Below are 24,468 nucleotides of genomic sequence, written 5' to 3'. Positions count from 1 at the left end.
CGCACTGAGACACAAGATGACTTGGCCGCCTTGAGCGTCGGCGCGTGTGAGGTCGCCACGTGACTCCAGTGGGCCGCGGCGTATAGCGAAGGGTACTGACTTCGCGGTCGATACGAGAGCAACAGGAGCCAACCCACGACATCAGTCTGGCCGGTGCGAGCTGCGACCCCGTGAGACGGGAGATCGGTGCGCCTTCCTGCGTCCGCTGAAGCGGCTGGCAGAGGACGGTTCGGGAGAGCGATTTTGAGGTGCTGCGCCAGGTCTTCTCGAGAAATCGCAGTTTATTAGAAGTTAAATGATTGGTGATATCTTTTTTGATTTACTCTTGTTAAATTGTACTCGTTTTCTTGCTGAGGTCACCAACCGTTTTGCTTTGGGGTCGTCCCAGATTTCTTCTCAGTTTGCCCACTTACGGGAAGGTGGTTGTTTATAAATTGGGTGGTCCGTTTTTCCCTTGTGGAGTAGGGGTGGGTTAGAGCAACCTGCGGTTCGGGTTGTTCGGTAATCTCTCTATCAATCTACTGTACGTTAGTAGCTGCCTCTGTCATGTTTGTCAGATTTGGTGTGTTAACGAATTTATTGCTTGGAGTGTAACGGCCTAATACCTGAAATATGTTTTTATCTTTGGAAACTTTGATTTTATTGTCTATGATCTTGAGATGCGGTATCTGTGTACTGTAGAGCATCTTAACTATTGTTTGGCCAACCTTGTAGAATTTTATATAAGATTGCATTTCATGGGCTTTTATTTAAATGACCATTTTTGTTACCCTTTCACCGTAAGACATTTCTTAGAAGTTAAAATCAAGTTGCACCTTCGGTGGCAAGGTTAATATTTTAATTGTTAGTGTTTTGTACCATTTTCATACCACCTATGGGGGGTACATAGTTTGTGTGCTTGTGTAAATTGTTAAAACTGTTAGTTTAAAGTTATCTGGTGTGCTGCAGATTTGCGCCAGTGTAGTCTTTCAGAGGCTGTTGTGAGCGGTCGTAACTGCGGCCGTATCAAAAGGGAGCGGCAAGGTTCTCTGCCCGAAAGCTCATACAGTCAAAACTTGTTTCTTTCTGCCTCTGAATAAATTGTAACTTTTACATTTAGAGGGTGCTTTCTGATTATAATTTTAAATCTGTTTCTTTTAAAAAATGCTTCTAGGCACTATTAAATCGAATAAAATTCCCATTTGTTAAAAGGAATTTGGTTATGATTTCATCAGTTACTCCCGGGCAACAACTTCCATGCTTACATAGTGTGATTAAATGTGTTAATGTTCTTGATGAATCGCTAATAAATAAAATAAATTCTTAAGAATATTCTTTGAAAATAAATCACGATTCAGACAGAAAAAAGTTTAAACATTCACCTTTTTCGATAAGTTGTAAATAAATAGTTGCCACAATTAAAGTTGAAACTCTCGTCTTTTTCCTTCAGTTAGATTGAGTACCTCCTCGTAAGTTGTTCGGTGTATCCGTCTAATCTTCAGCAATCTTCCACACCCGCATAATAGAATCCGCCGCTGCCGTGACTGCCGCTCGAGTGTGACGCGTGTAGGCGCTAAACGTTACCAGAAAGCGTTACAGCTGGGTCCGTGGGCGGAGCTCGGTCACCGCTGGCTGCCTGCCTGTTACAAACACTTTCATCTCAGGACCGGTTGCGCAAACCCCCGGCAGCGACAGCCACGCGTGGTACTGTGCGAATCTGAGCCAAGGACGGCGCTACGGAACTCTCATGCTAACCGGCGCGCCTCGCACTTACAGTGCCGGGAAAAAATGCAACACCCTCAAGAACAATGTTCAGTGGCACTAGGGAATATATATATTATGTTTCCGTGTTAGTGATTCATTTGTCACGCTCATCGGCGATCAGATGGCGCTCAGGAGGTCTGTCTGTGCGCCCTCTATTTTTTTTTTTTTTTTTTTTTTGTTCTCTGTAGATAGTAAATGTGCTGAGTTTAGAGGTTTTCGCTGGCTCTCTCCTCTCTCGCGTAACAACTAATATATGAGATAAAATATTTTGCTATGAAAAGAGCCTTGAAATACTTTTTAGGAATGCTGTGTTGTGACTTTCTTTGGATCATTAATTTTCAACAAAACAAAATATATTATGTTCTTATTATTCTGGATCTGACTTTCTATTAAAGGAACATTGTTCAAATGACTCTGATCACTATGAGACTTAAATTCTGAGGTCATCAGTCCCCTAGAACTTAGTACTACTTAAATCTAACTAACCTAAGGACGTCACACACTGAAACGTCCCCTTAGAAAAATTATAAATGACTGTGCTTAAACTGACACAGAATATTTTAAGCGCAACGCAATCTGACTTTCAAATATCCCTACAATAGAATGGCCCTGACTAACAATAACCTATACCTTTCATGAATCACTTACCTCACAAATATCTTCGTTACTCGAACTACTGCAATACAGCGAGCGCCACTACTGCCAGCTAAATAAAAGATTCTAACTGCTGAAGGCACTAACTACTGATAGGCATAGTTAGCAAATGAAAGATTTTGAAAGAGAACAAACAACGTATTTACCTCAATAGTGTTCAAAAGTCATAATATATATATATATCAGTTCATGACAACCACTCTTACAAATTTACTGTCTCTGATAGACACACGTCCAGATCATCCGCTCTCAAAACTCTGCCATCTCTCTCCTCACATCCACCACTGCTGGCGGCTTACCTCCAACTACGCAGCGCTACGCGCTGTTCACATCCAACTGCCCAAAACTACAATAGCGACTATTCCAACAATGCCACCCAGCCACAAACTGCACACAGCACAGCCAGTGATTTTCATACAGAGCACTACGTGGCGTTACCAATATAAAAACCTAAACAACCTACTTACATAGTGGCGTTACCAATATAAAAAAACCTAAACAACCTACTTACAATACATCCATGACCGAGGCAGGATTAGATTAGATTAGATTACATTAATACTTGTTCCATAGATCATGAATACGACACTTCGTAATGATGTGGAAAGTGTCAGGTTAATAAAAGATGTCTGTTCAAGATATTACATTACAGAAAATATTGCAAGACACTAATGTTGAAGTTGTTTTTTCCCCCCTTAATTTATGTCTAAAAATTCAGCCAATGTGTAGGAGTTGTCATCTAGAAATTCTTTTAATTTATTTTTAAATGTTAGTTGGCTATCTGTCAGGCTTTTGATGCTGTTTGGCAGGTGACCAAAGACTTTTGTGGCAGCATAATTTACCCCTTTCAGTGCCAAAGTCAGATTTAACCCTGTATAGTGAAGATCATCCTTTCTCCTGGTGTTATAGCTATGCACACTGCTATTACTTTTGAACTGTGTTGGATTATCAACAACAAATTTCGTAAGCGAATATATATACTGTGAGGCTACTGTGAGGATCCCTAGATCCTTAAATAGATGTCACCAGGATGACCGTGGGTGGGCTCCAGCAATTATTCTGATTAGACGTTTTTGAGCATTGAATACTTTTCTACTCAACGATGAATTACCCCAGAATGTGATGCCATACGAAAGCAGTGAATGAAAGTAGGCATAGTAAGCTAATTTACTGAGATTCTTATCACCAAAATTTGCAATAACCCTAATAGCATACGTGGCTGAACTCAGACGTTTCAGCAGACCATCAATGTGATGCTTCCAGTTTAACCTCTCATCAACAGACACAACTAAAAATTTCGAAAATTCTGCCTTAGCTACAGACTTCTGTTCAAAGTCTATATTTATTACTGGAGTTGTGCCATTTACTGTACGGAACTGTATATACTGTGTTTTATCAAAATTTAAAGAGAGTCCGTTTGCTGAGAACCACTTAATAATTTTGTGAAAAACATCATTTACAATTACATCACTTAGTTCTTGGTTTTTGGATGTTATTACAGGGTGATTCAAAAAGAATACCACAACTTTAGGAATTTAAAACTCTGCAACGACAAAAGGCAGAGCTAAGCACTATCTGTCGGCGAATTAAGGGAGCTATAAAGTTTCATTTAGTTGTACATTTGTTCGCTTGAGGCGCTGTTGACTAGGCGTCAGCGTCAGTTGATGCTAAGATGGCGACCGCTCAACAGAAAGCTTTTTGTGTTATTGAGTACGGCAGAAGTGAATCGACGACAGTTGTTCAGCGTGCATTTCGAACGAAGTATGGTGTTAAACCTCCTGATAGGTGATGTATTAAACGCTGGTATAAACAGTTTACAGAGAATGGGTGTTTGTGCAAAGGGAAAAGTTCTGGACGGCCGAGAACGAGTGATGAAAATGTAGCACGCATCCAGCAAGCATTTGTTCGCAGCCCAGGAAAATCGACTCGCAGAGCTAGCAGAGAGCTGCAAATTCCACAATCAACTGTATGGAGAGTCCTACGAAAAAGGTTAGTTATGAAACCTTATCGTCTGAAATTGGTTCAAGCACTGTCTGCAGCTGATAAGATTAAAAGAATCGATTTCTGTGATTTTATCCTTGCTCAAATGGAAACAGATGAATCTTTCGTTTCAAAGATTGTGTTTAGTGATGAAGCAACTTTCCACACTAACGGGAAAGTCAGCCGTCACAATGTCTGTATATGGGGCACTGAGAATCCGCGGGAAACAACTCAGTATGAACGTGACTCGCCTAAGGTGAACGTTTTCTGTGCCATTCCAGCCGATAAAGTTTTTGGTCCCTTTTTCTTCGAAGGTGCTACTGTCACTGGACTACAGTATCTGGAGATGTTAGAGAATTTGCTGTTCCCTCAGCTCGAACAAGAAGCACAACAATTCATATTTCAGCAGGATGGAGCGCCACCACATTGGCACTTATCTGTCCGTAACTACCTGAACGTCAACTACCCGAGGCGATGGATCGGCCGCCAGGCAGCCTGTGACAGAGCACTTCATCACTGGCCTCCAAGAAGCCCTGATCTTACCCCCTGCGATTTTTTCTTATGGGGGTATGTTAAGGATATGGTGTTTCGGCCACCTCTCCCAGCCACCATTGATGATTTGAAACGAGAAATAACAGCAGCTATCCAAACTGTTACGCCTGATATGCTACAGAGAGTGTGGAACGAGTTGGAGTATCGGGTTGATATTGCTCGTGTGTCTGGAGGGGGCCATATTGAACATCTCTGAACTTGTTTTTGAGTGAAAAAAAACCTTTTTAAATACTCTTTGTAATGATGTATAACAGAAGGTTATATTATGTTTCTTTCATTAAATACACATTTTTAAAGTTGTGGTATTCTTTTTGAATCACCCTGTACTATACTTGTATCATCAGCAAAAAGAACTAACTTTGCATCTTCATCAATGTGGAATGGTAAGTCATTAATGTATATCAATAACAGTAAAGGACCTAAGACCGAACTCTGTGGGACCAAGTACTTGACAGCCCGCCAGTTTGAGGAATCAGCTATTGTTTTAACATTACATGAACCACTTATTTCAACTAACTCGCTACTGTAACTCGCTATAAAGTTCAACATATCTTCCTTACTTTACAGTTATTGAAAAGGTTACTGAAAATTATTTCGTTATCAAAACTGATGTTACAGTACGCAATGTTTGTTCAATATCAAAATTTTGCAGTGGATTTTTGTTAACAGTAAAACACCAATAAGTACCACGACTAACACGAGAACATGAGACTATTTTCAGAGAAAAAGATGTTTTTACTATAATGTTTGCCAGACCAGAACTGCGCACAGGAAGATTTCTTTTACGTTATGAAGGTAAATTATCTTTTTGCACTGTTAATAATATATCATCCGCAGCCCGCGTCCACCTGTAAAACACGTCATAAGATCTGCTGCTCTGCCCAGCAATTCCGAAAGCTGAAAGAAATAATTTTAGTTCACTATTACCTGTCCGCTTCTTTGTGGTATGATTGGTTTCATTTAATGCAGTTTGAATCCGCCGCGGCAGTTCGTTCGTAGCGCAGCTCTTTACAAATCAGTACCTAATGGCGTCCTTCTCTCAATCTTGACAAAAGAATGCTACACAAGCATACAATATAGCGTCATAGGCTCTTCCTACTTACGTAACCCCAAGAAGACGACAGAGAAATTAATGCTCGGTCACTACTATTTATACCCGTTGTGATATATACTCATCTTTGTTGGGTATTTAATAAGTATCGTCTGTGGCGGTTTCAGTTCTCGCCGACACAGATATTACCTTTAAAAAAATCGGTACATAATTCTACACAAGTATAAAACATGGCACATAATGGTTTCTCTAAATTACATAAAGTTCACAAAAATGGTTCAAATGGCTCTGAGCACTATGCGACTTAACGTCTGGGGTCATCAGTCGCCTAGAACTTAGAACTAATTAAACCTAACTAACATAACGACATCACACACATCCATGCGCGAGGCAGGATTCGAACCTGCGACCGTAGCGATCGCTCGGCTCCGGCCGGCTATAAAGTTCACACAATCGTTGTCCACGCAATTACAATCATCCAGTTCAATTGTTCTTTTCTCCTTTTTTACCACATATATATTATGTGTTTTGCTAGGAGACGTTATAAGGTGAACAGTGTGTGCAACATCCATTCTAGTGTACAACCATGCCCTACCGACGACAACGGACTCCTGCCGAACAACTATGCCTAACTGAACTTTTTTCACATATTGGGCACAATGTATCGGTCATGTGTCGCTGTTTTCAGTAGTGGCCTGCGGAACATCCCCACACCTGTCCTCGTAGTATAGGGGCGCGTCAAGCTCTACGCATTGTCTGAGCAAAGGTGGCCCACGGAATATCATCCATGTAAGAAATTTGAGGACACTCTGCTTCTGCTGCGTCACCGAGGACTATTGGGAACAGTCTGCTGGTTACAGCACGATTACTATCAAGTGTCTCTCTCGCTAGGCAGTCATCGACACAGCGAAGCACAGCTACTCTGATGTGAAAGAGTCCACTGGAGGGTGCAATGGCGCCCTGCCGTCTTTAATGATGGGAGTAGCTTCTTTGTACATGTGACTAAGAGACGCTTACGTGCACGGCGTAGAAGAGGTGAGCGGCCGATTCCGCACTCGATACGCCCACGTCATACAAGTAGCACCCCAGACTCCATTGTGGTGTGGGCGGCGGTAGGAGCATCAGTTACAGCTAGAGGTCACATATCGTGTTTTTCCTGGATAAAGTAACCCGTGACCGCTACATTTCACGGATGTTACACCCGTCCTACCGCCATTTATTCGATAACAACGTGATGAAATTTTTCAGCAGGAGTCCACATACGGCTGCTGCTATGCAACGTGTTCCTCGTGGTGTACAACTGCCCTCGCTAGAAAAAGTACAGACCTCTCGCCTATTGGACATGTATGAGACACGATGAAGCAGGAACTTACTCCTCCTCCACAGCCTACATGGACCATTGCCAAATTGCAACGAATGGTGCTAGATCATTGGGACAGTCTATTTCAGGATGTCACTCGGCACGTTTATGATCGTTTGGCCGCGAGAATGCACGCCTGCGCTGCCGCTAGAGGGTGGTACGCTGTATACTAACGCGATTGTTTGCTGAATTCATTCGCTAATGACACACAGGTCCCACATTTGACTTCATGGTGTACGGGAGGGCCAACAGCTGCAACTCGCGGTTACACATGGTGTTTCTGCAGGATAAAGTAACCCGTGCCCGCTACATTGCACAGGTTGTCATAGCCGCCCTACTGCCATTACAGGACCGTGATGTGCTTGTTCAACAGATCTCGTCACGTCTAGACACGTCTGCAGCTACTCGTTGTGCTCTTCGAGGCATACAGCAACTACTTTGCCCAGAAAGAGCCTCAAAGCTCTCGGCAGCTGAACACGTATGGGTGTGGTGAAGTGACCCTACACGGCCTCTGGAGCCTGCAAGAGCCGTTCCAGAATTACAGCAAACGGTGCAAGTTGGTTGGGGCAGTGTATCGCTGGATGCCATTCAGCAGCTTTATGATCGTTTGCATGCGAGAATACACACCTGCCTTGCCGCCAGAGGTACAGTGCCACTTTTTGGTCACCCGTGACGTGTGCATGTCATTTGGTCTGAATTTGATATCATATACTCCTACAGTGATGAGTTACCTTTCACATTACTTATCAATAACAAGAGCCTGTGGGTGTTGGAACTTTTTTCCGGAAATGTAATTCACAGATTGCTCCGATACTGTATCTACATATGGCACCTCCAGACGCAACATTCTGGCGCAATACAAAAAAAAAAAAAAAAAAAATGGTTCAAATGGCTCTGAGCACTATGGGACTTAACATCTGAGGTCATCAGTCCCCTAGAACTTACAACTACTTAAACCTAACTAACCTAGGGACATCACACACATCCATGCCCGAGGCGGGATCCGAACCTGCGACCGTAGCGGTCGCGCGGTTCCGGACTGAAGCGCCTAGAGCCGCTTGGCCACCGCGGCCGGCCTGGCGCACTACATGTTTCATCTCCAAATAGGATAAGTCTCCCCGTGACTTTTGGGCACTCAGTTTATGGTGCAACCATACTGCAGTCATGGAGAGGGCCTTTGTAACTCTTGAAGCTGTAAATTCTGCCAAAAAATGTAGCTATGTCGAAACAAACTCCAGCCGAATGTTGTTGTTGTGGTCTTCAGTCCTGAGACTGGCTTGATGCAGCTCTCCATGCTACTCTATCCTCTGCAAGATTCTTCATCTCCCAGTACCTAATGCAGCCTACATCCTTCTGAATCTGATTAGTGTATTCATCTCTTGGTCTCCCTCTACAATTTTTACCCTCCACGCTACCCTCCAATACCAAATTGGTGATCTCTCGATGCCTCAGAACATGTTCTACCAACCGATCCCTTCTTCTAGTCAAGTTGTGCCACAAGCTCCTCTTCTTCCCAATTCTATTCAATACCTCCTCATTAGTTATGTGATCTACCCATCTAATCTTCAGCATTCTTCTGTAGCACCACATTTCGAAAGCTTCTATTCTAAACTATTTATCGTCCACGTTTCACTTCCATACATGGCTACACTCCATACAAATACTTTCAAAAAAGGCTTCCTGACATTTAAATCTATACTCGATGTTAACAAATTTTTCTTCATCAGAAACGCTTTCCTTGTCATTGCCAGTCTACATTTTATATCCTTTCTACTTCGACCATCAACAGTTATTTTGCTCCCCAAATAGCAAAGCTCCTTTGCTACTTTAAGTGTCTCATTTCTAATCTAATTCCCTCAGCATCACTCGACTTAATTCGACTACATTCCATTATCTTCGTTTTGCTTTTGTTGATGTTCATCTTACATCCTCCTTTCAAGACACTGTCCATTCCGTTCAACTGCTCTTCCAAGTCCCTTGCTGTCTCTGACAGAATTACAATGTCATCGGCGAACCTCAAACTTCCGGAAGGCGTTCGATACAGTTCCGCACTGTCGCCTGATAAACAAAGTAAGAGCCTACGGAATATCAGACCAGCTGTGTGGCTGGATTGAAGAGTTTTAAGCAAACAGAACACAGCATGTTAAAGTAACCTCTGGCGTGCCACAGGGCAGTGTTATGGGACCAATGCTTTTCACAATGTATATAAATGACCTAGTAGATAGTGTCGCAAGTTCCATGCGGCTTTTCGCGGATGATGCTGTAGTATACAGAGAAGTTGCAGCATTAGAAAATTGCAGCGAAATGCAGGAAGATCTGCAGCGGATAGGCACTTGGTGCAGGGAGTGGCAACTGACCCTTAACATAGACAAATGTATTGTATTGCGAATACATAGAAAGAAGGATGCTTTAACGTATGATTATATGATAGCGGAACAAACACTTTACTTCTGTAAAATATCTGGGAGTATGCGTGCGGAACGATTTGAAGTGGAATGATCATATAAAATTAATTGTTGGTAAGGCGGGTACCAGGTTGAGATTCATTGGGAGAGTCCTTAGAAAATGTATTCCATCAACAAAGTAGGTGGTTTACAAAACACTCGTTCGACCTATACTTGAGTATTGCTCATCAGTGTGGGATCCGTACCAGATCGGGTTGACGGAGGAGATAGAGAAGATCCAAAGAAGAGCGGCGCGTTTCGTCACAGGGTTATTTGGTAACCGTGATAGCGTTACGGAGATGTTCAGCAAACTCAAGTGGCAGACTCTGCAAGAGAGGCGCTCTGCATCGCGGTGTAGCTTGCTCGCCAGGTTTCGAGAGGGTGCGTTTCTGGATGAGGTATCGAATATATTGCTTCCCCCTACTTATACCTACGAGGAGATCACGACTGTAAAATCAGAGAGATTCGAGCGCACACGGAGGCTTTCAGACAGTCGTTCTTCCCGCGAACCATAACTGCCATCTGGTTTCTGTACAAATTGTAAATAGCCTTTCGCTCCCTGTATTTTACCCCTGACACCTTTAGAATTTGAAAGAGAGTATTCCAGTCAACACTGTTAAAAGCTTTCTCTAAGTCTACAAATGCTAGAAACTTAGGTTTGCCTTTCCTTAATCTTTCTTCTAAGATAAGTCGTAGGGTTAATATTGCCTCACGTGTTCCAACATTTCTACGGAATCCAAACTGATCTTCCCAGAGGTCGGCTTCTACCTGTTTTTCTATTCGTCTGTAAAGAATTGGCGTTAGTATTTGGCAGCTGTGACTTATTAAACTGATAGTTCGGTAATTTTCACATCTGTCAACACCTGATTTTTTTTGGGATTGAAATTATTATATTCTTCTTGAAGTCTGAGGGTATTTCGCCTCATACATCTTGCTCACCAGACTGTAGAGTTTTGTGAGGACTGGCTAACCCAAGGCTGTCAGTAGTTCTAATGGAATGCTGTCTACTCCGGGGGCCTTGTTTCGACTCAGGTGCTCTGTTAAACTCTTCACGCAGTATCATATCACCCATTTCATCTTCATCTACATCCTCTTCCATTTCCATAATATTGTCGTCAAGTACATCGCCCTTGTATAGACCCTCTAGATACTCCTTCCACCTTTCTGCTTTCCCTTCTTTGCTTAGAACTGGGTTTCCATCTGAGCTCTTGATGTGCATACAAGTGGTTCTCTTTTCTCCAAAGATCTCTTTATTAACCATTTTGCACTTCCTGTCGATATCATTTTTGAGACGTTTGTATTCCTTTTTGCCTGCTTCATTTACTACATTATTATATTTTCTCCTTTCATCAATTAAATTCAATATTTCTTCAGCTACCCAAGGGTTTCTACTAGCCCTCGTCTTTTTACCTATTTGATCCTGTGCTGCCTTCACTATTTCATCCCTCAAAGCTACCCATTCTTCTTCTACTGTATTTCTTTCCCCCATTCCTGCAAATTGTTCCCTTATGGTCTCCCTGAAACTCTGTACAACCTCTTGATCTTTCACTTTATCCAGATCCCATCTCCTTAAATTCCCACCTTTTTGCAGTTTCTTCTGTTTTAATCTACAGTTCATAACCAATAGATTGTGGTCAGAGTCCACATCTGCACCTGGAAATGTCTTACAATTTAAAACCTGGTTCCTAAATCTCTGTCTTACCATTATATAATATGATACCTTTTAGTATCTCCAGGGTTCTTCCATGTATACAACCGTATTTCATGATTCTCGAACCAAGTGTTAGCTATGATTAAGTTATGCTCTGCACAAATTTCTACCAGGCGGCTTCCTCTTTCATTTCTTACCCCCAATCCATATTCACCTACCATGTTTCCTTCTCTCCCTTTTCCTACTCTCGAATTCCAGTCACCCATGACTATTAAATTTTCGTCTCCCTTCACTACCTGAATAATTTCTTTTATCTCATCACACATTTCATCAATTTCTTCATCATCTGCAGAGCTAGTTGGCATATAAACTTGTACAACTGTAGTAGTGCAATAGAACCGCTAAATAATGCAGCTGGACAAAAATCTACAGCAGCTTCTTCATGAGATCTTACGAGGAGCAGTCGCGGCTTATCTGGTTATAATCTTTGCCAAAAAATGAGCGTAAGCGGTAGGTTGCAAAAGAAACATGTCAATAAACGGGTAGAGGTATCAAGTTCAAATTTACATCAGATACGTTCTCAGGAACGGGTAAGGTACCAAGTTGAAATTCGTCAAATACTGAGATCTTCGGCCTGTTGGCAGTGTAAAGAATTTAAGGTTCTAAGTCAATTCATTCAAAACATACGGCCATTTGATACTCGCAAACTTCGAAACCATTAGATGAATTATCAACACACACAGTTAAGTTCGTACGGAAACCACAGAGCGCGGGTCTTCCTCGCACGTGTCCAGCTTTTTTGAAATTATGAATTTGGGAATGTAGGTAAGTTTAATACTGAAGTGTCGTAGCACTGAAATAATGCAGGTTATCTGCAGTTGCATTTCAGTTGATGTTTCTTCTGCATCACTTAAAGATTTGACAAATCGCGAACTGCTGTACAAGATCGTAACAAACTCATGGCAGAGAATGCTAGGCGCACTGTAACGAGTTCTCTTGCGGCGAAACAACGACGTCTGAATCAAGCTATACTTACACCTCTTGCTCCCCAGGCTGGCCGCAAAATCCTTACTCGGGCATACGACTGCAGGAGATCCCTGATCTCACACGAGGGGAAAGGGTGCAGTACGTTTTACAAGAATAACAGTCAATGAAACATGGCGAGTAGTCAAATAAAACGTACAGACGGAAAAAAACGTAAGTAAACTGTTTATTATTTCAAAAGTAATTACCGCAGCTGTCAATGCATTTACCTCGCTGTGGGCCGGCCGCGGTGGCCTAGCGGTTCTAGGCGCGCAGTCCGGAACCGCTAGACTGCTACGGTCGCAGGTTCGAATCCTGCCTCGGGCATGGATGTGTGTGATGTCCTTAGGTTAGTTAGGTTTAAGTAGTTCTAAGTTCTAGGGGACTGATGACCACAGATGTTAAGTCCCATAGTGCTCAGAGCCATTTTACCTCACTGTGGGAGAGGACTGTCAATGCCTTCATGGAAAAATGTTTACTGTTGCTTATACAACCAAGATTATAACCAGGCGCGCACCTCTTCGCCCGAAGCAAATGGACTGCCACGAATGTCTTTCCTTTGGACTCCAAAAATAAGGAAACCGCATGGGATGAGATCGGGACTGCATGGAGGATGTGTAAGATCTCCCCAGTGAAACTTTGCAGCGTGGTCAGAATAAACTTGGCAACATGCGGGCGGGAAATTACGATCAGTTCGGGTAAGAATGGACATTTACTAAATTTTTTGCTGTGAGAAACCAGCTTTATTCCATTGTAAATGAATAACTAGCCACTCTAATATCTAGTTAATCATTTATGAAAAAATCAAGTCTAATTAAAAGTTATTTGTTTTAACAACTTGAAGTTTATATTTGTGCAGTCTTAGCTGCCTTGTCTGGTAAGGCTACCCAAGGAGGCGGTTAAGAGTACGCAACTTTTAAGCTTTAACAATAGTCACGAACATAAAGTCCTGATCCTGTGTAATCAGAACCTGCTTCGTCCCACCATTGCTAACACTGTCCACACTACACCCAAGCATCTATACCTACATCTATACACCTACACTCTGCAAGCCCCCTTGCGGTGTGTGGTGGACTGTACAGTTTTCTAGCATCGCTACTTCTCTGTAAAGAACATCATCACCCGCGAACAGAATCATGGAACTTCCGCCTTTATCTACTGTCATTTATACATATTGCGAAAAGCAGTAGTCTCATAACGCTCCCGTGCGGTGCGCCCGAGGTTACTTTTACATCTGAAGGTTTCTCTATGCTGTGTTCTGTTTGCTAGAAAGTCTTGAATACAGTCACACAGTTGGTCTGATCTTCCATACGCTGGAATTTTGTTCATTAGGTGAAAATACGTAACTGTATCGAATGTCCTCCGGAAGTCAAGGAACACGGCATCCATTTGGGCGTCTGTACCTATTGATTTCTGGGTATCGTGGGCTAACAGGGCAAGCTGGGTTTCGATCGAATCTCTTTCTTTTCTCCTTTTGCCTTTATTTGAAACTGTTTACAGCATTATTTTAAATGGTGGACTTTTACTATTTCGGGCTTTTGTAAATTGACGTGACGATTTTCAGTTTTCCACTTCGGCAAAGGAATAAATATCTTTTTGTGTGTGTGTGTCTTTAGTCTTAGAAGGAACACCTAACAAACAGATTTCGAGTCTGATCGCTTCGAATGATTCACTTCTATTATTTTCAAACTTAACTTGTTTCTTTTAAGTTTAATCATCATCTTCGCAGTATTTTCAGCACTAGTTCATCTTCATAGTGCACCAGGTTGAGAGATTGGTTCATTAAATTACTGGTTGCAGCACAGCTCGTATATAACATGACTGCTTTCACGGGTGGCACAGCCTCTGATGGGCTAGGATAAACCTGTGATGGAACTGGAGTAGGACATGTAGATTGGATGGATAGGGCAGGTCTTGCATCTGGGTCCTCCACAAGGGTATGAGCCTTGTGGCAGGGGTTGGGGGTTCCAGTGGCATAGAGGTTTACTAGGACTTTGTGGAGGTTGGGCGGGCAGCGGAACACTACTTTGGAAGGAGATGGAAGTATTTTGGGGAGGATGTGCCTCATTTCAGAGCATGATGATAGATAAAGCCCTGATGAAGGAAGTGGTTCAGTCGTACCAATCCAAGGTGGTGTGGGTGGCAAGGTGGGTGCTTCTTTGTGGTTGTTTCTTGGGATGGATCTGAGGATTCGGGCCGGCCGAAGTGGCCGTGCGGTTAAAGGCGCTGCAGTCTGGAACCGCAAGACCGCTACGGTCGCAGGTTCGAATCCTGCCTCGGGCATGGATGTTTGTGATGTCCTTAGGTTAGTTAGGTTTAACTAGTTGAGCCCCATAGTGCTCAGAGCCATTTTGAGGATTCGGTGTGTGGAGGGGATATGGCACGGGTGATCTGTTTGGGTATTAGGTCTGGGGGTATTGCCTGTCTGCGAAGGCCTTTGTGAGGCCTTCAGCATAAAGGGCGAGGGAGTCCTCCTCCAGACATCGTGCCACGTTTCTAGATGTCGATCTCCTCCTCGAGATGGTTCCATCCACATTTCAGTCCACATCAAACCCACGAATCAGCAACAGTACTTGCACTTTGACAGCTGCCACCTCTTCCACACCAAAAAATCCTATACGGCCAGGCCATCTGTCGTATGCTCATCTGCAGTGATGAGGGATACCTCTGTTACATCTTTAAAAGCTTATCCGGTAGTTGACGGAATATGGATGAATGCTATACAACTCCGCTTTCCTACAGCATCGAAAATTTTAGATGGCCTTCAGTCCACTAGTCTATGTGCCTGCGGGGGCTATATTAGAACAAACTAACTTCAGTTACGCATGCAGAGAACTGGCTATCCCACCAGTTAACTCGAAGCTGAAAGTCACAGTACAACTTTTATTTTGTAAGATCAGCATTAAATTTTTCTTTGCAATGGAAAGTACCTAGATTATTACATCTGGTATAGAATAAACCATTTTGAAAGAAGTAAAGCAAATTATTGTTATCAGCATCGTAGTGCATGGTGTGATCGTGGAATATTTGCCGGTCCAGTGTCAGTTTAATATTTACTGGGCAAACAATGGGCGAATCAAGTGATATTGAAGCTCATTTTCATTACTTAATATCTGATTATCATGTTAGTAAACCAACAGCATCTGAGAGTTACTTAAGGCTACCCTAGCTTCTACAGCAGTTGCCAAAAATGTTTCCAGACGGATCTAAAATAACAGCCAACTCTGCGGCAGCGGCGTTCTGCCATGAGGTACATGAGCTTCGCTTGCTTGCTATCTCACAGGCAACAGAATTAAAAGTCGAGAGAGTCATGATAAGTACGGATTCCCTTCCAAGAACTGCTTCGGGGAACATTACAAACTTTTTACCGCAGTACATACCGAGATATCTTACGGGGTCGAAAGATACACATGCATCGCTCTGTTTTCAGTGGATACCGGGCTGTACCGCCATAAGGGGCAATGCACGCCGGGACCAGCTTGCCAGAAACGTGTAACAACTCGCACTGCGAGTGCACATACTAGAATATCCCCCCTTGCAGTTCAGGCTAAAGAAGAACGGCTATCGTTGTGTACCAGGGTTGGAACTTTAAAGGTGGCAACTGTTTATTTACAGCTCGTGCAAAGCAGATACATGTTTCAAAGTTTAACTGACCTTCAAAGTAGTCACCAGCATTGTGTATAACCCGTTGCCAGTGATGTGGAAGTCGTAAGATACTCTTAGCAGCGCCAGTTGTGTTGACACTTCGAGAGACGCGGTCTATTGCCCGTCGAATTTGCAGCAGTTCTGAAGCGAATGGAGTGAAGTGTTTCCTTCAGTTTAGAAATCGAGTTGAACTCATGAGGGCTGAAGTCAGGGGAGTGCAATAGATAGTATAGCACTTACCAATCCCATCAGTCAAACAAATCAGTAACAGCTTGCACTGCACGTTCTTGAGCATTGCCCTGCAAAATGACGGGCAAGTCCTGCAAAAAGTGTCATCACTTCTGCCTCTATGCTATTCATTTTTGGAACACAACCTACGAACAGCTTAGGGACAGAAGTGATGATACTTTCTGCAGAACCTGACCATCATTTTGCAGGACGATGCTCAAGCACCTACAGTGCAAGCTGTTACTGATTTGTTTGACTGATGGGGCTGCTAAGTGCTATACCACCTACTGCACTACCCTGACTTAAGCCCTCGTGAGTTCAACTCCATTTCTAAACTGAAGGAAACACTTCACGCCATTCGCTTCAGAACTGTTACAGATTCGTCGGGCAATAGACCGCGCCGCTCGAGCTGTCAACACAACTGGCACATCGCTGGCAACGGGTTATACACAATGCTGGTGACTACTCTGAAGGTTAGTAAAGCTTTGAAACACGTATCTGTTTTTTACGAGCTGTAAATAAATAGTTGCTACTATTAAAGTTCCAATCTTCGTAATAAGGACATTAGTTCCAAAGGAACTTAATACTGGCCTGTCCAACAGGACGTGCACATACCCCACGGTTTCTTAATTCTGGTCTTCTGTGGAAGGAAACCGTCATCACAAATAGAATAAAAGCGTACTACATAGCTATCAATAAAGCGAAATTCCCGTTAAAGTTAATATCAAGTGCGATTACTGCACAATCGAAAGTGTGATACTGCATTTTTACTTAAGTGTGTAACACATTTAAAAAAACAATAGGCGAAACCACTCTAGCAAGAACTCAGAGTAGTTGATTATTACTTCTCACTCTCGTTATTTGAACTATCAAACAAGTAAATGTGTTTATAAATTCATTAGACTTTGTAAAAGAGGTCCTTTAAGATAGTCCAAGTTCATACTATTCATGATATTTGTTCCTTAATTTGTTTCTTTATGACAAGCTTAACACTGACAGTCGTATTGTTCAACGTCTTTATAGTCAAGAAACCAAGTTTATAATAATTATTTTTAAAATTTTCACTGTGATCATATCCATATAGTCCAATCCCATTAACGTGACCACCGTCTGTGTTCAGCGTCAACATGCAGTAACCACATACAGACGGCAGGTAGCAACACTAGCAGTGTAGGGTATATAAAGCGTGTTCGGAGCGCGAGGAAAACAAGGCAGCCGTTGGAGAAACGGAGCGGTTTATCTGAGGTGCAAAACTGCATGATAATTGCTTTCGGGTCAAGGGTGGAAGCATTTCTGAAACAGCTAACTTTGTAAACTGTTCACGTGCGCCATGGTTAACGTATACAGGGTGTTACAAAAAGGTACGACCAAACTTCCAGGAAACATTCCTCACACACAAATAAAGAAAAGATGTTATGTGGACATGTGCCGGAAACGCTTAATTTACATGTTAGAGCTCATTTTAGTTTCGTCAGTATGTACTGTACTTCCTCGATTCACCGCCAGTTGGCCCAGTTGAAGGAAGGTAATGTTGACTTCGGTGCTTGTGTTGACATGCGACTCATTGCCCCACAGTACTAGCATCAAGCACATCAGTACGTAGCATCAACAGGTTAGTGTTCATCACGAACGTGGTTTTGCAGTCAGTGCAATGTTTACAAATGTGGAGTTGGCAGATGCCCATTTGATGTATAGATTAGCGCGCGGCAATAGCCGTGGCGCCGTACGTTTGTATCGAGACAGACTTCCAGAAGGAAGGTGTCCCGACAGGAAGACGTTCGAAGCAATTGATCGGCGTGTTAGGGAGCACGGAACATTCCTGCCTATGACTCGCGACTGGGGAAGACCTAGATCGACGAGAACACATGCAGTAGACGAGGCAATTCTTCGTGCAGTTGACGATAACCCTAATGTCAGCGTCAGAGAAGTTGCTGCTGTACAAGGTAACGTTGACCACGTCACTGTATGGAGAGTGCTACGGGAGAACCAGTTGTTTCCGTACGATGTACAGCGTGTGCAGGCACTATCAGCAGCTGATTGGCCTCCACGGGTACACTTCTGCGAATGGTTCATCCAACAATGTGTCAATTCTCATTTCAGTGCAAATGTTCTCTTTACGGATGAGGCTTCATTCCAACGTGATCAAATTGTAAATTTTCACAATCAACATGTGTGGGCTGACGAGAATCCGCACGCAATTGTGCAATCACGTCATCAACACAGATTTTCTGTGAACGTTTGGACAGGCATTGCTGGTGATGTCTCGATTGGGCCCCATGTTCTTCCACCTACGCTCAATGGAGCACGTGATCGTGATTTCATACGGGATACTCTACCTGTGCTGCTAGAACTTGTGCCTTTACAATACGACACAACATGTGATTCATGCACGATGGAGCTCCTGCACATTTCAGTCGAAGTGTTCGTACGCTTCTCAACAACAGATTCGGTGACCGATGGATTGGTAGAGAATTCCATGGCCCCCACGCTCTCCAGACCTCAACCCTCTTGACTTTCATTTATGGGGGCATTTGAAAGCTCTTGTCTACGCAACCCCGGTACCAAATGTAGAGACTCTTCGTGGTCGTATTGTGGACGGCTGTGATACAATACGCCATTCTCCAGGGCTGCATCAGCGCATCAGGGATTCCATGCGACGGAGGGTGGATGCATGTATCCTCGCTAACGGAGGACATTTTGAACATTTCCTGTAACAAAGTGTTTGAAGTCGCGCTGGTACGTTCTGTTGCTGTGTGTTTCCATTCCATGATTAATGTGATTTGAAGAGAAGTAATAACATGAGCTCTAACATGGAAAGTAAGCGTTTCCGGACACATGTCCACATAACATATTTTCTTTCTTTGTGTGTGAGGAAGGTTTCCTGAAAGTTTGGCCGTATCTTTTTGTAGCACCCTGTATACTGCGCAGAGTAAAATGGCGCTATCCAAAATAGTAGGCGAGACATCTGTGGTGCACCACAGGCCGTAGATATGAGGAGTGAACAACGACTGCGGATATGTTCAGGCGAACAGACATACAGCTGTTGAACATCTAATCGCCCTTATGGACCAAGGGGCTACCAACTGTGTCTGCTTGACAATCGTTCAACGAACGTTGCTTAGCATGCACGTCCGCAGCAGGCGTCTGGTTCATGCACCCTTGCTGACTGCTGTTCATTGGCGACGAAGGAAGTATCGCGACTGGACACGGAGGTGACAGTGGACTGTCAATTATGCCGATTTGAACGTAAGGACAACAGCAGACCCATTCCCCGAGCGGAGGAAATCTCCGACCCGGCCAGGAATCGAAACCGACCCCTTCGGCTAGCAAACTCCCTCGTAGATCGCGCAGCTACTGAGGCGGACATGCCCACTCTACTCTACGTTCTCAAGCTTGCAGGCAGTGCTGCTCGGTTCTGTCTCGTGCTTGTTTTTCGGTCAATGATGGTTGTGCGTTAACAGCGATTCACGGCAGTGTGGAACACAAAGCCAGAGCGGTGCAACTACGCAATGCTGAGTTGTTTACGGAGCGACGGTAACCACATCACAGTACTCTAGCATGTGTACGTTGGGGACTACGAGAATATGTATTTTGCGTAGTGCGTTCTGATTGCATGTTACAGGATTCCTGACTGTCGTTCAGGTTCTTTCACAGAAAGAAAGGTAATAAATAAAATAAATTACAGTTTTATTAGTGTCCTGTAATGAGCCACTGAAGACTACGAATTCTTGGCACAAAAATAATCGTAAAATATCCTCGAACAACGTTCTAAATGTTCATGCAGGGTGAGTTATAAATGAAGAAAAATATTTTTGCTTTTTATTTATTTTATTCCAAATGAATATTCGGCAATGACCCATACAGCCAAGAACAAGATTCAGAAACATGAGGCCAAGTTATATTGTGGTTACTTTGTGTATAAACTGTCCAGTCATCTCAATCTGACCATCAGGCAAAAGCCTGTGCCACCTTCAGCACTACAAAGTGCTGTGAAACGAGCAGGAAGAGTCAGCGAGGTTCTGGAACGATCTGACAGGGATGTGGACCCATACAGACTCGAATGCCGCGGATAGAAGCTCTGTATTTCGCAGCTGAGTGTCCATGGCGCTTACAGCCCGATCGAGGTGGTCCACAGGGTCTCCACTGGGTTTAAATCCGGGGAGTTTAGTGGCCAGGGGAGTACGGTAAACTCATCCTGGTGCTCTTGGAACCACGCACCTACATTGCGAGCTGTGTGGCATGATGCATTATCCTGCTGGTAGATGTCATCGAGCCAAGGAAAAACTAATTGCACGCAGGAATAGACATGGTCCACAAGGATAGAAGCATATTTTTGACCCATTGTGCCTTCCAAAATGGCGAGACCCCCTAGGAAATACCCTCCAGCCTGGACCCTTTGAAGGGTGTTTGTCTACAGACGTTTCACAAGAGACACGCCAACGGCTATATGAAAAGGAAAAGCCCAACTGTAACCACTGAGACAAGCTACATTTAGGTGCTAACTAGGCAACGGCTCACTCAGAAGTGGTGAGGTTGGCTTCCTTGTTTGCTCTGCTTCTAAAAGTTATTATTAGTGTTATTCTTTAACCCACTGACACTGTTTGAGTCTGCTGTGCAGTGATCATTGTTTTCGAAGACTATACAAGTACGGAAGATAATACAACAATAATTACGAGTATAGCTTTTGGTCGAAATTCGATCATTGCCTCAGTGGAGCTGATCTGTGATAGCAATATCGTTATCAACATCTGCATTATTTCTGTTACTTTCTCTATACAAAAGCTGTGTTTCTCTAGCTATTTATGTTTCAGTCAGACCCGTTAATTTCTTGTCTGATGCGTAGCCTAAAACAAGTATAGTTTTCTTATAATAAGGGGTGTTATAGCTACTGAAAACGAAGATACTCAAATTTTGTGGTGACGGCGGCAAACGAACAGGGAGTTAGTTCCGTTTACCCTTAGATCAAATTAAGTGAAAAAATTAAGCTAATAAAAAGCGTTTGTTGTCCCCGACGGCCGACGGCTTCGTTACTATGAGTGTTTCGTTTTCCACTGGTGATAACACCAAAGACGTGGCAGTTACGGCATTGTAGCCTGTCCGGTATGCGTGTGTAACTGCAAATGAACTATCTGTAGCATTTAAAAATGAACATCCCCAGAACGCTACTTCACGAAACGTTGTTACTTTTTTGTGCCGTTTCTACCATAGCACCCGATAGCTATGCGTGGTAGAAGTTGGTAACAATGTCAGAGACAAACGAAAAATTTTCTCATGTGTGTGTCTACTACCTTTTACCTCTCCTATAGGCAATGTATACAAATGATTTTTGATTTCGTGCACAACTACGGCAAAGTTTCTTTCGAATTCTGTAATTTCATTGGCTTGGTTGTACAATTAATTTTAAAAATCGGTACTTCAATTTTTGTGTTCACGTATTAATATTATGAAATGTTAAGGTGCTGTACAGTGCTCAAGAGCAGCTGATACAGTTAGCTGATCCAGATATTCCAGATTTAAGCTGAAGCATACACACTCACATATGTCTAATTATGAACACTCAAGGATTCAGTTTTTCTTCCCCCTAGAAGGGTGAGTAAAATGGCAAGTTTCGGGTCAAATGAACATTATAATGGATTTGTAAAAATTTTTACTTCTCAGTTTTCGTACTGTGTGTTTAATACGTGTATTAACGTAACTTTGATATTATACTGTATACAGGGTGGTCCATTGATAGTGACCGGGCCAAATATCTCACGAAATAAGCATCAAACGAAAAAACTACAAAGAACGAAACTTGTCTAGCTTGAAGGGGGAAACCAGATGGCGCTATGGATGGCCCGCTAGATGGCTCTGCACCCCAATTTTATTACATATTCGTATAGTACGTAAATAAATATGAATGTTTTAGTTGGACCACTTTTTACGCTTTGTGATAGACGGTGCTGTAATAGTTGCAAAAGCATAAGTACGTGGTATCACGCAACATTCCGCCAGTGCGGACGGTAACATTAGCCGTGTTGAAATGGACCGTTTACCAATTGCGGAAAAGGTCGATATCGTGTTGATGTATGGCTACTGCGATCAGAATGCCCAACGGGCGTGTGCTATGTATGCTGCTCGCTATCCTGGACGAAATCATCCAAGTGTCCGGACCGTTCGTCGTTATTTAAGGAAACAGGAAGTGTTCAGCCACATGTGAAACGTCAACAACGACCTGCAACAAATGATGATGTCGGGGTAGATGTTTTAGCTGCTGTAGCAGCTAATCCGCACATTAGTAGCAGACAAACTGCGCGAGAATCGGGAATCTCAAAAACGTCGGTGTTGAGAATGCTACATCAACATCGATTGCACGCACGACATTTCTATGCACCAGGAATTTCTATGCACAGTTGTGCCACTGGGCACAAGAGAAATTACGGGACGATGACAGATTTTTTGCACGCGTTCTATTTAGCAACGAAGCATCATTCAACAACAGCGGTAACGTAAACCGGCATAATGTGCACTATTGGGCAATGGAAAATCCACGATGGCTGCGACAAGTGGCACATCAGCGACCTTGGCGGGTTAATGTATGGTGCGGCATTATGGGAGGAAGGATAATTGGCCCCCATTTTATCGATGACAATCTAAATGGTGCAATGTATGCTGATTTCCTACATAATGTTCTAATGATGTTACTTCAAGATGTTTCACTGCATGATAGAATGGCGATGTACTTCCAACATTATGGATGTCCGGCACATAGCTCGCGTGCGGTTGAAGTGGTATTGAATACCGTGTTTCATGACCGGTGGATTGGTCGTCTAAGCACCGTACCACGGCCCGCACGTTCACCGGAAAGTTGAAGGACATTTGCTATCGTGATCCACCGACAACGCTTGACAACATGCGTCAGCGCATTGTCAATGCATGTGCGAACATTACGGAAGGCGAACTTCTTGCTGTTGAGAGGAATGTCGTTACACGTATTGCCAAATGCATTGAGGTTGACGGACATCATTTTGAGCATTTGTTGCATTAATGTGATATTTACAGGTAATCACGCTGTAACAGCATGCGTTCTCAGAAGTGATAAGTTCACAAAGGTACACGTATCAAATTGGAACAACCGAAATAAAATGTTCAAACGTACCTACGTTCTTTATTTTAATTTAAAAAAACCTACCTGTTACCAACTGTTCGTCTAAAATTGTGAACCATATGTTTGTGACTATTACAGCGCCGTCTATCACAAAGGGAAAAAAGTGGTCCAACTAAAACATTCATATTTCTTTACGTGCTACACGAATATGTAATAGAAAACTTGGGTTCCTATTTAAAAAAACACAGTTGATATCCGTCGACCACAGGCAGCGCCATCTAGCGGGCTAACCATAGCGCCATTTGGTTTCCCCCTTCAAGCTAGACGAGTTTCGTTCTTTGTAATTTTTTCGTTTGACGCTTATTTCGTGAGATCTTTGGCCCGGTCACGATCAATGGACCAACCTGTATACATTTAATCCGTTTTCCTACCTATTAAAAGGCAGAGACAACGAAGCAACACTGGTAATCAGCTTGTCTTTAACACATGTGCTCCTCTGGGATGTTTTGGAGGTTCCTATACAGTGGTGCTGTGTTGTATAGATATTCAATATTGTTGCAGAGCAACTTCAACAACGAAGCCGAGTGCAGCCGCAAGGGGCGTAATGATAGCTGAGCAAACACGCAGCGCACACAGCGTTGCGGAACAAGGGCGGACTGTCGGGATGTCAAAGGGCAGAGCACAGGGGCGGCCGCCTGTGAGATGAGTCGGCTTTGCGACCGACTGCGCACAGCACAGACAGGGAGCTGTCACGCGATGCCTCCTGCGCGCAGACGTGCCGGCCACAAGCTCTGAGTTCACCAGGTGATCAAATAACGATAACAGGAAGGAAGGGGTAAGACGGGCCAAGAGAACGAAAGACGGAGAAGAGGAAGACGGAGAAAAACAGAAAGCAGAAGAAAGGAACAGGAGGGGAGAGAGAGATAAGGGAAGGCTGACAGTAACAAATCGAAAAATAGCAAATATTGTAAGAGTGCATCGATTCTGCCTAAAATGTCGCCGCAACGATACTTTCACTTGCAACCGAACGTATATTGACACGAAAGTTCC

Source organism: Schistocerca americana, chromosome 6 (genome assembly GCF_021461395.2).
Source record: "Schistocerca americana isolate TAMUIC-IGC-003095 chromosome 6, iqSchAmer2.1, whole genome shotgun sequence".
In the NCBI taxonomy this organism is placed as follows: Eukaryota; Metazoa; Arthropoda; class Insecta; order Orthoptera; family Acrididae; genus Schistocerca; species Schistocerca americana.
The sequence above is the reverse complement of the archived record's forward strand: the minus strand, read 5'-3'. Positions refer to the sequence as shown.